Source organism: Hippopotamus amphibius, chromosome 4, assembly GCF_030028045.1.
Source record: "Hippopotamus amphibius kiboko isolate mHipAmp2 chromosome 4, mHipAmp2.hap2, whole genome shotgun sequence".
In the NCBI taxonomy this organism is placed as follows: domain Eukaryota; kingdom Metazoa; phylum Chordata; class Mammalia; order Artiodactyla; family Hippopotamidae; genus Hippopotamus; species Hippopotamus amphibius.
In genome coordinates, this window is record NC_080189.1 from 38,277,107 (window position 1) to 38,291,465 (window position 14,359).

The following is a 14,359-nucleotide window of genomic DNA, read 5'->3' on the forward strand; positions in this document are numbered from 1 at the left end:
TGGAGATCAATCCTTTGTCCATTGCTTCGTTGGCAAGTATTTTCTCCCATTCTGAGACTTGTCTTCTTGTCTTGTTTATGGTTTCTTTCGCTGTGCAAAAGCTTTTAAGTTTCATGAGGTCCCATTTGTTTATTCTTGATTTTATTTCCATGATTCTAGAAGGTGGGTCCAAAAGGATCTTGCTTTGATGTATATCATAGAGTGTTCTGCCTATGTTTTCCTCTAAGAGTTTTATAGTGTCCGAGCTTACATTTAGGTCTTTAATCCATTTTCAGTTTATTTTTGTATATGGTGTTAGGAAGTGCTCTAATTTCATTCTTTTACATGTTGCTGCCCAATTTTCCCAGCACCACTTACTGAAGAGGCATTAAGTAACTTTTTTATTGGTTAATTAATTTAGAAAATGCATCAAAGTACTAAAAAAAAAAAGGCTTTGGGATGCATCTATGGCTTAGTTTCCTTTATATAGATTTGAGGGTCAGGATACTCTTTACTCTTAGACTTTACTCTTGTGCCAATTAGATGAGTGTTTTTAGAAGGAAACTGATTTTCCTTTCGATATTTGGAATACAAAAGTAACAAAACTCCATCGGTTAACCTTTTATAATACATGACAGAGTAACAAATCTTGATTTAGTTTAATTTATGCAAAGATATAAAAATTCATTGTATTTTATTTTATTTTATTTGGGGACAATTAAACAAAACCAGAACAGCTGCTGGCATGTTAAATGTCTTTCTAATTAAATCTAGCAGTTGAATGAATCAATTCATTAGCAACAAGCCTGGTTTATTATCTCATTAATACAGATGGTTAATATCATGAAGGGAAGAATAGAAGAATCTGAAAAAGTACAAAAGCAATTGCAAAGTGACGTGGGCATCAGGGAGAATACTATTTGAAGCAAAGTGCTCAGAACTTAGCTTTTCAAATATTAAAATAAAAATCAGTGTGCTAACATGGAAAAGACATTTACAAAAATATGGGTCTTTTTTAAATGTCATAAAGGCAAGCTGATAGCATGGGGATAAATACATAGATAAAAATGTTCATTTGAACTATAGAAACAATTATTACTTTTGTGCCAAAATAATGAAACACTGTAAAAACATTTTTAGATATTTACATATAAAGGCTAAATAAGAAGCCATAGTTAGCCAGATATAAAAAACAAAAGAACAAACAAAAAAACCCATTCCTATTTGAAGGTATGCCCAGCTTGGCATATAGTCATCACTTAATGAAAATTAAAATTTTAATTATTTACATCAATTATTAATAAATAGGGGCAAATGATTAAATATTTCACCCATAGGCCACTTATTTGACAAACAAATTCAAACTGTAGACAGTACTAGGAATAGCATTGCCAGATAAAATATAGGATGCCCAGTTAAATTTGAATTTCAAATATACAACGAATACTGTTTTAGTATAAGTATGTCCCAAATACTGCACGGTATTGCATAGTATAAGCATATACTGTGCAATATTTGGGGTATATAGTTATTAGTTGCTTATCTGAAATGCAAATATAACTGGCCCTCAACCTTTATTTTCATTTGTTTAATCTGATAATTCTAACAAGGAAGGAAGAAAAAAAGGCTTCTGTTTATTCAAATTAGATGCTAAAACTCATGCAGTTAACTTACAGGGAGCTCAGACTCTCAATCTATACACTGCCAACCCTCATGTCAAATCTACCCCTCTGATATATTTTATTTGATATGTCTAGTATTTTAATTTCATTTAGCTACCATCATTAAAATTGAAAGAGGACACATTAAAAAAATTACCAGACTCTGATAACACTAGGAGTCCATTTCCACATGTCAATAATCCAGATCTGGATGGCTGCTTCCTCAGGCAGGGTAGGCATGTTCCCATCTGCCATGATCCTCACCAGTCCCCATTATTCCAAAATCAAGCTGAACACAGCAGTAATTCAAAGTGGTCCTTTTCTACCCCACGTCCTTCACTTCTACTACCTGGTAGTTCCCTGAATTTCACTGAGTTTGTGGCCTGGGTTCTGCTATATATATCTACTTTATACCTAGTTCTCTCCACCAAAGATCTGAAGCCACAGAATATGATATGGAGAGAATGAAATACTGCTAAAGTCTATTTCCCACACTAGTTTTAAAATTTGAAGAAGGTAGGAAGTTTGTCCGTTTTATACATTCTTCTGGTTCTAATCCCCCAGTCCAGTGCCCAGCATACAGTAGATGCTAAATGAATATTTGTTTGATTAATAAATGAATGATCACCAAAAGGGAGAAGAATAACTATGGCAGCAAAAATCAAAACAAGTAAAGCTATTTAGGAATATTTTAGTGGAATCAGTACGTAAAAAAAATTTGTGTTTATTCTGTTGATAGTCATCAAGACACAATGTTTGTAGTCAGTGATGTATACACCCCTTTGAAAAAAATGACTCAACATGATAATCTTTAGAAACCCGTTAAGCTCCTTAAAGAAAGCATCATATTGGACTTCCTAGGTGGCGCAGTGGTTAAGAATCCGCCTGCCAATGCAGGGGACACGGGTTCGAGCCCTGCTCCAGGAAGATTCCACATGCCACGGAGCAACGAAGCCTGTGTGCCACAACTATTGAGCCTGTGCTCTAGAGCCCGTGAGCCACAACTACTGAGCCCATGTGCCGCAACTACTGAAGCCCACGCGCCTAGGGCCCGTGCTCCACAGCAAGAGAAGCCACTACAATGAGGAGCCTCTGCACCACAATAAAGAATAGCCCCCGCTCGCAGCAACTAGAGAAAGCCCGCATGCAGCAACGAAGACCCAATACAGCCAATAAATAAATTAAATAAATAAATAAATTTAAAAAAAAAAAAAAAAAAAAAAAAAAAAAAAGAAAGCATCATATTATTTTCTGAGATGCTGCCAGATAAATTAAAGGGCATTATAAACCATTACCCATGGAAAGAATCTAGAATTTCTTTTTATTTCTCAATTCCAACCACATTCCCCTAGTACTCTTAATTTTGGAATAACATGGAAACGCAAAGAGAGGAAAGAAGAGGTTTTCTATAAGGTCTGAATAATTCAGTCCAAGAATTATAATAATTAAATACCTCAAACAAGCACAGAAACACCCTATTCCAGCCCCCTATCTTCAGATTTCACTAATGGACTTCCCTGGAGATTGTATTAAATGGCTAACATATCCTTTCCCAAGGGCAGAGATATACTCTTCCATATTTCCAGATCCCTGGTATACAGTAATTTTATTCCAAGGATTTTTGTTATATCTGCATATAAGACATTTAGAAGATAAATTTAGGGGCACTGAAACAGCTTAAGTTACAGTAGCTGAGAGAAAAGGAAAAAAATTTCAAATCAGAATTATTTCAGAAAATCCATAATTTGTTTGCCATGCCTATAATACGTAAAAATCTCTTAATCATTCACTTCAAAAATGTTTATTGAAAATCTACAGTGAGCTTGGCACCAAGCAAAGAGAAAAAATTAGAGAGATGAAGACATGGATCCAGCTACCGAAGCACAGGTAGAGACACAAACAATTACAATACGTGGCATTTGTTATAAAAATTGATAAGTACAAGGCATATGGAAAATCCAGGGTACAGAGAGGACCTAAGTCAGCCAATCAAAATTGAAGTTTATTATTTCAACTAAGACCTTAAGGGCTTAAGGGTAAATGAGAGGAGCAAACATGGGTGGAGACAGCAGGGTGGCCACAGGCACTTCAAGGAGTAATATGGCAGAAGGGCAGAGACAGTATATTCAGGGAACTATGAATACTACTAATATTCACAGATCTGGCCCACATATGGAAGCAAGAGCAACATTCTTGGTGAGATATAGAGTGGGTTTGAAAAAGGGGAGTGATGATCAAGATGAAGGAGCAAATGCTAGGTGCTGATAAGAATCACTGCTTGTATTGTTTGCTTGAACTAACCTCTGGATTCCTGAAGAGGGGAATCTTACTTATCTTGGTTTCTGAACCCCATTTGGCTCTTTTTTATAATGCTTAACAGCCTGCCTTTCAGACTGGACCTGACCACCAACAAGCACAACTTCCTTAGGGTTCTGTTCCAACATCCTGGCATGCAGGTGGTTCATCTTTGTGATAACCAGCAGTTTAAAATACCTTAACTTTTGGAGTGCCTCTCTCCAGCTCAAATTTCTGACTGAATATCCATGTTTTGGGGCCTACTTGCCTCTTAAAATAAACTTATCCATTTTTAAAATTCTCTACTACATTTGCTTTCTATTTTTTGTTCTCTAAATCATGGCCAACAAAAGATTCTTGCTTTTACTGCCTGCTTTTGGTGTGTTTCTGCATATAAAGGATGAATTACTTACTACAAGCAGAAAAGGCACTATTTAAAATACAGTAGTAACCCTGGAACAACATGGATTTGACCTGCACAGGTTCACTTACCCGTGGGTTTTTTTCAATAGTAAATACTATAGTACTATGTGATCTGAGGTTGGTTGAATCTGTGGATGTGGAATCATGAATTTGGTTATACTCAAATTTTCAGCCACGAGGAGGATCAGAGCCCCTAACCATGATGTCGTTCAAGGGTCAACTGTACTCCTCTCAAAAAGGTGAATACTGCGCTTGCTTTGGCAGCACATATACTAAGGTTGGAACGATACGGAAAGATTAGCATGGCCCCTGTGCAAGGATGAAACGCAAATCTGTGAAGCGGTCCATATTTTTTGTATAATTGATTCACTCTGCTGTACAGCAGAAACTAACACAACACTGTAAAGCAACTATACGCCAATGAAAAAAAAATCAGAAGAAAAAAAAAAGGCGAATCTTGTCAGCATCTATACATGAAACATAAGAAACAGAAAAAAACCCCAAAACAATATGCTTTTGTAATCTGAGCCATTACCTATTATCATAGACTTACTGGTAATTACTTGGTTTTTTAAATGTTTGTTAATAATGGACAAATAGGGACCAGAAGACATTTATTTTCAGTAGCTAAAATCAATTACACTCTCCACTGTCATATTTTATCTTAACACAACTTGACATTCAGCTGTTTCATAGTATAAATAAACTTAGGTGATATAAAAAACAAACAGTAAAATAACTTTTAATTTAGCAGAATCCCATCAAACTGGATGTGATGTTGTTGCCTACTACAGTTCTGTTTATCTGCCACACCAGTCGTCCTCAGACTTCAGTGTGCATCCAAATCAGCTGGAGGACTTGTTAAACACAGTATGGGCTCCATCCTGAGTCGCTGATTCAAAAGGTCTGAGGTGTGGCACGTGAATGTGCATTTCTAACAAGTGCCCAGATGCTGCTGCTGCTGCTGGAGAATCACGTTTTGAGAACCACTGTCGTACTGTACACCAACATGGGGCGTGAATGCGGGGGAAGAAGTGGTATTGCAACTGTGGTTTATCACCTTTGAAAAATCTTCTCTAAATTAGAGGCTCCAATTCTAGCCAGAGAGTATAGGAAGTTAAGTCTTGATCATGGGAAAGATTCCAAAATATCGATTTCTTTTAAGCAAAGAAAATAATAAATGCAACCGTGTTCCATGGCTATTTTAACAGAGATGCTCTGTGGGAGAGCTTAAGATGTTGCAGTTTCATTAGCATTATCCAGTGTTGCTATGGGGACCAACTGGAGAGGAATCATCAGCACACAGAAAATGAAAAGAAGGAATTGATGAATTAAAAAAAAAGAACTAAACATTTCTGAGAAAATAAAGTCAAGTTATATCTCCCATTTTCTGGCATTTATGTAAATTAAAGTATAAATTCTCCTTTTTAATAAGGGGATCTATAAAGATCCACATATAAATCTTCCCAACTTCAGAAGATGCGTAATCCCTCTGCAATTCAGGGAGGGAAACAAAAACAAAATCTTTTTAAAAAGAGGAAAAGGAAAGTGGCATTATGGGGTTTGCTAGGCATCAGGTAGGCATGATGACCCTGAGGCTAGGGGCTATGTGGAAAGGATGTGCAGTCTGCTCAACTGGATTCAGCTTTGCACAGAACGGGAGACAGAAGGCTCAGACAGGTACTGCCCACAGCTCTGGGGATGGAGAAAGGGGGAAGGATACGTGGATGACCTGCTCTCAGTTTCTCAAATAATGGAACTAAGAAGAGCCAGAGAGGAAGGAATAACTTGAGAATAAGAATCAATTCTCTTTCTAAACCATCTTGCACCTGTTATCAATCTTCCTTCTTCAAGTCTGCTTTCACCACATCAGTTGCTAAGATTAAAACCCTAGTGTCTCCCTATTTTCTTTCTTAACAAATCTCAACTTTTCTGCCTGATTTTCTAGCTTAGACCCAATGTCTACCTACCTTCCTTACCCAGCTTTTTTCTCATTACCCCTAATACTGTCTATGTCTTTTTTTATACCAACTTGAGGAGGAATTCCTACTTAGGATTTTCCTCTCCTTGTCAGACCCAGAGTGGATTTTCCCTTCTGTCAACTTACCCCATGTTTATGTGCTAAATTTAATGATTTTTAACTGTGATCCCCGATGCCTTAGATCCCAAGGAGTCTCATCAGGGATGAAGGGACAACCGGAGCAGATGGCTGCCTTGGCTTCTTCCCCTCCACCCTCTCCAACCAAAGAGGCCCAACTTTCATAGGTTTTACATATTGGGATTTTGTGTAAGATAATTTGGAAAATAGTTCCATTGCTTAAAGAAAAAGTTTGAGAAATACTGCTCTCTAATGTACTAAATCATTTGTCACTCAATAAAATATTGTTATTGGCACTTCTGTTTCACGTACATGTTTTGTCTCATAAATTATACCAGAAGCTCCTTAGAATAAGCTTACCTTCCTTTCTGCCACTGTGCTCAGCTCAGTGATGAGCCAAAGCAGTCCATTTTGTTGACTGATTCATTTTAAAATTCATTTTGTAAATGATCTAGTAATATTCATACTGAGGTGACCTCTACTGAGGTTAGTGGCAGGATGTACTGCTCTCTGTGATGAATATTTCACATTTTAAAAAACAGTGCTTCACAGGGGGCAGCGTGTAATGCAAAGCGATGGATTGATAAAGATATGATTTTTTAATATCAGCAGCAAACAAGAAAGATAGATTTTTGAGGAATGGAGCTTTTTCAATGACTCAAATCAGGCCACCTAAATTTTGCAGTTTGTGGCACTGGATCAGTTTTGGGACGTATAGTTAACTTACCAATCCTATTCATGCCTTTTGGGTTTACGTAAGTTTTTGTACACTGATGCACAAATATATGAACTGCTACATTCTGCTATACTACATGCATTGCAAAGAACTGTTATGTTTTTCTTACCTCATTAAGAAATATACAACTAATAAAACATTCACTTTGCTTATTTCCTTTGGATTACAACTACATTTGAGATGCATGAGGTTAGCTTATTGCAATTAAGGAGAAGAAAGACAAGGCTGCCAAGTGGAATACTGAACTGAGAATAAAGTGCCTTTGTCACCATAGGGCCCTGCTATTCTTCAAGCATTTCCTTAAAAGGGTGAGTGAATGGAGCAAGACAGCATGGTAATACTGTTCCTGTGTCCAGTTCAGAAGTAGAGCTGTGGTTTTCTTGAGTCACTGAGAGAAAAAACAAAAACAAAAACCCAACTCTTTTCTGGCAAAAGGGTACATTATATATATATATGCCCATAGTGTCTCTAGGAGAAAACCAATTTTGCCTGATTCCTGAAGTCTGTCAAGGTAGAATAGCAAACCTAGAATCTGGGGACCTGCAATATTCTCTGTCAGTGATAGCCTTGGACCTCAGATAAAACATCTGATCCTTCCCTGCTTTTGTTTCCTCATCTGAAGAGCAGTAATGAAGCACACTCCTCAAATATGTTTAGGCCATTATATTCTAGTGCAATGACAATATGAATAAGATCCTGACCAAGAGATCCAGTAAGACACTAAAGATATTCAGCACTTCAGGCTTTGTAAAGCTGGTGAGTGGGTGATTAGAGAAACTAATGAAGTGAAGAGTGTTTCCAAAGCCCCTAAATAGAGTGTCTCAGGAACTGGACTAGTTACTGGGGATAGAACAATGAATGAAACATTGATTTTGTCCTTGAGGAAGTTACAGAGAGGAAACAGGCCTGCCAACAGGTAAAGCCGAAGATGGTCTAATGAGTGGTGTCTTGTGAAGGGAGGTGACAGGCAGGTATCTTTGATAAGGAATGCTCATGGAGGAGGTGAATATGATTTTGAAGTCTTCACAGAGGAGGCTGTATCAGAGAAGGCTCCAAGAAGGGGTTTATTTGGTGTCTACATTGCTAGGCATTCGACATCAAATTTGAGGTATGATAAATCTTGGTTCTTTGTTGCATAAACATAATCAAGAATTTAGTGGTTCACTTTTCTTCTAAAATCAAAGAACTAAAATTTGAAATGAAAAATGTGGAGAAACTTCCATGGAGACTGGCATTTTTGTCTGCTAAAATTGGGTGAAGTCTAAAATTCTAATTCAGACATTCTTCTAAACCACAGGCAAACTATGATGCATAAACCATCAAGGGCCACTAATTTTCTAATGATACTTGTCCTCAACCTCCTTCCGTCGTGGTAACTGCTTATCAAAGAAAGGTGAGTGTCTCAGTTTTGGATGCTATGGGCACTGACTATTATAAGATGTCCAAAGTTACGGGTTGAATCGTGTCCTCTCAAAAAGATACATTTAAGTCCTAATTCCTATTGTACCTCAGAATATGACCTTATTTGGAAACAGGGTCTTTACAGAATTAAGTTAAAGTGAGTTCATTAGAGGTTATAGTCCAACAAAACTGGTATCCTTATAAAAAGGGGAAATTTGGACCTGGAGAAAGCCATGCACACATAGGGAGGAAAGGATGAGATGGTGATCGCACAGATCAGGATGATGTACCTTCAAGCCAAGAAACGCCAAAGATCGCCAGCAAACCAGCAGAAGCTAGGAGAGGTACGAAACAGATTCTCCCTCACAGCCCTCAGAAGGAACCAGCTCTGCTGACACCTTGAGCTCACGCTATCAGCCTCCAGAACTTTGAGACAATAAAGTTCTCTTGTTTAAGCTACCCAGTTTGTGGTACTGTGTTATGGCAGCCATAGCAAATTAATACATCCACAACTGCGGAACTGATCTTCTCCCTTATAATGGCGTGAAAATAACATAAGAACAGGATCTAAGAGGTCGCAACCACATAGAGCCCAAGTTCTTCTTTGCTTCCTTCCCTCTGCCTGCTCTTCCTTCTGTTCCTTCTTCCACTTCCAACCTGTGTGAGAACCCCAATAAGAGAGAAGGGTGGTTGGAGCTTCAGCTAGGAGTTTCTCTCACCTTCACTCAGCTGCACTGGCTCTCAGAACCCATGGATCCCAAAGCAATGTATGGGTTAACTGCTGTCAGTGGCTTGGGGTGGAGGTGAAGGAACAACCAAAAAGAGGAAATGAGGACCTGAAGAACCATGAGCCAAGATGACTGGGAGAAGAGTAGTCATTAACTCATCAGAATGCCAGGAAGAGGAGTAAGTTCCTGAATGCAAAGTTAGTTAAGAAGAGCACGCATGAGAAAAAAAAATTATTTTGGACACTATAAACAGACTTGTTCAAAAGACATATATTTTGAGTTCTTCTATGCCAGTAACCGGTATTCAAAGTGAAAAAAGGATTTGTGCTTCTTTTCCTAGGTTAGCAAACTGTACAACACATTACATTTCATTTTTGAAAACTTCATAATTGCCTTTTGAAAAATTTTTCTAATCACACAAATAACTGCATATTATTAGGCTTTGACTTACTAAATTATAAAAATTATGTTTAACGCATGTATCAAGATAAAAATAGAAAATGTAAATTAATGTTTGAAGAAATATACCAACTAATCACATGACCATAAATTCTAATCTAAATACTTTAATACAATTAGGCAACTAAGTGACTTCATAAACACGGATACCGTCAGGTATCTTATTAGAAAGATATAATAAAACTATATACATCTATAATTTTAAAAACCATCTGGTTAAAGAAAATGCATCCATTCTTTTTTTACTCTGTGTATCTCTCTCTGTATATAAAAATTCATGTCTAGTAATTTTTCTGTTTTAATTCTGAAGAAGTTGAAGTCACTGGTACCCAGAATGTCAAAGGGTCCAACTTGATGAAGAGAAGTATATAATGATCTAAAATTACAACAGAAAAAACTACTTCAAACCTCAACAGGTTACATAGAGAACCTAGAAAAATGTCTATTATGAGAAATATGGGTGACAAAGAAATACAAATATCATATATTCTAGTCAGGTTCAACACTGCACTCATTATCATAGGAACTATACCTTATTTGCACAGAGAGACCCCCTTTTACAGTATAAATGTTTCTAAAAGTGTCATTTGGGTTCTAGTTTAAAATATTAGATTGTGCTTAATTTCAAACATGGAAAGTGAATGACTGTTAGTGAAAAGATTTATAGAATTTTTAGGGTCAACAAAACTTAAGCTATTTACCATAGCACGCACAACCATTTAAGCTTTTCATTCTCATACTTACGGCCAATTGTGCAACATGGGTGCTCCATTAACAATGACTCACCAGGAAATCCTTTCTTGTCTATATTTTACTTACCTGTTCACTACAGAAGAAAGGAAAGAGAAATTACTAAGCCCAGGTTTTTACAGGCTACCAGGGGCCTGGAAGGGTATCTGACAGCCTCTAACCACCAGAAAAAAACTAAAGCCCAGAAAGTTTCAGACACCATCTGCCCCAGATTACTACCTGGGTCTAGTATCAAATAGTACCTGAAAAGAGCCCATTAAGAAGAGATTTCAAGGGACTTCCCTGGTGGTGCAGTGGTTAAGAATCCACCTGCCAATACAGGGGACGCAGGTTCAATCCCTGGTCCGGGAAGATCCCACATGCTGCGGAACGATGAAGTTCGTGTGCCACAACTACTGATCCTGTGCTCTAGAGCCTGCGAGCTACAACTACTGAGCCCACCTGCCACAATTACTGAAGCCCACTCGTCAGAAATTTATCCTCACAATTTATATCAATTGATTTTGGACAAGGATGCCAAGGCAATTCAGTTAGGGAAATGACAGTCTTTTCAACAAATGGTGCTGGAACACCTGGATGTCGATATGCAAAAGGATAGAGCTGGACCATTTCCTTATACCACACACAAGAATTACCTAAAAATGCTATTCATTCAAAGCAGAGATATTTCAAATGACAGCAGGAGAGAATCTGTGGTTTGGTATAATGATACGGTGCTAATCGTAAATAGATATGGGGTTCCAAAGACGGCATTACTTGCTAAAAACTAGTTGTGTGACTTGTCCGTTTTGCTCAGTAACTTGCTTATCTTCTAAATGTAGCTGAAGTGATAAAAAAAGATCAAGCATGGAATGACGCTCCAGAAAATATGACTTGCTAACAATATGGGGAGGATTGTGGAGGACAGTCAGAGTAGTACCAGCTCTGCAAGGACAGCAGCTTCCAACAGCTAAAAGGCAGGAGAAAGAAGATGAATCCAGCGGTGCCTCAGTTTTAGCCCTGGACATACAGCATACAGATGTCTAATATCAGCCAAGTGACAAGTGTCAAGTCAGGAGTAAAGAGGACATCACTGCCTGAGCATCAGAACATAAAATATAGAAGCAAAGTGTATTGAAGTGACAATCCCAAGATGGGAGCTGAAACCAGAAACTGATGATGGAAATGAAACATTAAGAAGAGAAAATGCTGGGTTACCTTCTGGGTGGAGGCAAGGAGTCAACAAGAACCTCGCACAGAAAAGGTGAAGGTGCCATCTAGACCAGGTCTTGAGGAATGAGTAGGCGTTGTAAAGTGGAAAGGCAGAGAAAAGATACTCGAGTCAGAGAGAATACAAGTTAGGGTTAGACCGGTCAGAAGTTGACAAAATTTCTCAAAATATGCAGGGATAATTGAAGTGGACTATTCACGTTAACTTTAGGCTTCTGGAACCACCAGCCGTCACTCTCAAGATTACAAGCTACTCCAGTGACTACAGACAAAAGTTCACTGTAGTGAGGTTGATGGGGTAAGAACTGCATCACTAGATTCTTGCTTTGGACATGGCATAAAACATTTGATACACAACCACTCTAACAACAAAACTGCTGTTAAATTATTACTCAGATTCAGGACTCAAGGGGATCTTGAGGAGAGGCCATCCCAGACAGCAGGCAGTTTCAACTCTCACCCATCCCTTTCAAGGCCTCAATACCATCAACTAGTAGTTGTGCTATTGTTGTGCACATATGCACGGCTACACTTTCAGTAACTTCGGAGAACTGGCCTCACTTCTCAGTATTTCATTTGTAATCCGGTTTTCAAATTAATTCAAAGAAGGCAAATCAACTCAAAACAGGTACTACAGAGGAACACTTGAAAATTGAGAGCATTATCCTATGTGAATTTAAGTGTTAATCTACAAACTATTCCAGACAGACTACTTTGTTTTAATTCTCCAAATGAATACACCTTATTTGATTTCACAAGATTTCTTCTATTGTCTAGTTGATATCTTGTTCCTCTTTCCTACAAGTTATGTTGTCTTCCCTTGAGGCTTTAATTCCAATTATAGTGACTCTCAATCTCTATCTTAATTCCCTAGATCTCATTATTCACTTTTAAAATCATCTGTCCAATCTTTAATATATGAAACTTACAGGACAAAGGCTTTGAAATCACTGTAGTTAAGGGGAAAAAAATCCTTTTGTCCAGGGAAGAGGGTGGCAGTCCCTGGATACTACTGCATTTTTACCGAGGGAACTAACTGGAGAAAACAGCAGAATATTTTAAATTGATACCAATCTTCTTTCCTAATGAAGTGGAAACTACTATCTTGTCTGTTTTTTCTGAAATAGTAGATTAGACTCCCCTCCCCCAAATTACTGATTTCAAGCAAATACACTTGATATTAGGAAGGAATACATAAGATAAGCTGCACACTGGACTTCCTAGGTGGTACAGTGGTTGGGAATTTGCCTGCCAATGCAGAGGACACGGGTTCGAGCCCTGCTCTGGGAGGATTCCACATGCCTCAGAGCAACTAAGCCCATGTGCCACAACTATTGAGCCCATGTGCCACAACTACTGAAGCCCAAGCACCTAGGGCCTGTGCTCCACAATAAGAAGCCACTACAATGAGGAGCCTGTGCACCACAATGAAGAGTAGCCCCCACTCGCAGCAACTAGAGTAGCCCCCGAGTGCAGCAACAAAGACCCAATGCAGCCAATAAATAAATAAACAGTGGAATGTGGAGATGGAAGGACACAAAGAAAGCAATCTGAAAAACTGCAATCCATCATTAAGACCAGATGGCATTCATCAGAGACCTCAGAAGTAACTGGGCTGCTCACAAAAAAATGCAGTTTATCATTAAAAAGAGGTACTACAGTGGAAGATTAAATACCTCTGAAAGGGTGACCTTGGACTTATCAGTTGTGCTAAATCAGAGTTAAGGATTTGCAGTAGATATGTATGTAAGTTTTCAGTAAGAGAAAAATTTACAACCACAAAGCAGGGTTTCCTCTTTCTGGTTAATCAGACTAAACTTCACTCCAATTAACACACCAACATTTAAAAATGTTTACAAGTCAACCTTTTCACACACACACACACACACACACACACACACACACACACAGACACTATTTTAAAGATACACAATCACTCTCTCTTCAAATGATGTGAGGTCTTGTTTGAAAACTTTTGGACGATTTGTATAAAATGTGGAGCTTAATTAGGAGTATCTGATAAAACCTGCCATGGATCAAAATAAAAATACCAAGTTGCAAGGGTATATGGCCATTTTTAATTATGGAAAAAATATCAACTTTTCTTCGAAAACAAACATTTCTTAGAAATAATAAAGAAAAACAACATGAAAAAATTCACTTTCATCTAGAAAATAAAATTTAAAAGTGCAGATTTCCACATGACAAAGTCAAGTGAGCACTCAATGAACAGGCTTTACTCTTCCATCTGTGGCCCTTAGATTACTCTTCTCATGTGGGTCTCTCATGTGAGGTGTCGTTACAAACAAGGGAGTAAAAGAAAACTCACAGCTGTCTATCTCTGTGGTTGAGAAGCAGCAGATTAAATTAGTGGGGCCAAGCAATGAGGAGTCCTGAATAAAAATATTATGTCATTTTGGATTTTTCCTATAGGCAAAGAGAAATTATAGCTGGTTTCTGAGCTGGAAGGTTACATGATGGTTTACACATTTCAGAGAGACTTATTCAGCTTGGCACCCAGTTTGGAGTGCATAAGGAATGTGCTTTTCTCACGAGAGCCTCTGAAGTCGGTATTCACCTTCACATTAGAACCGCCACAAGGCTGCTCCCATCCAGCAGG

General features: G+C 38.0%; 1 protein-coding gene and 1 non-coding gene across 4 annotated transcripts in view; one reads left to right on the forward strand and one right to left on the reverse strand.

The window, feature by feature from the left end:
• Positions 1–14,359, reverse strand: part of ZNF277 (zinc finger protein 277) — a 116,941-nt gene that overhangs the window by 88,230 nt on the left and 14,352 nt on the right. The gene's annotated exons all lie outside the window — the stretch shown is intronic.
• Positions 4,607–4,712, forward strand: LOC130852720 (U6 spliceosomal RNA). Its single transcript, XR_009053447.1, has one exon. It is a non-coding gene; the product is annotated as a U6 spliceosomal RNA (small nuclear RNA).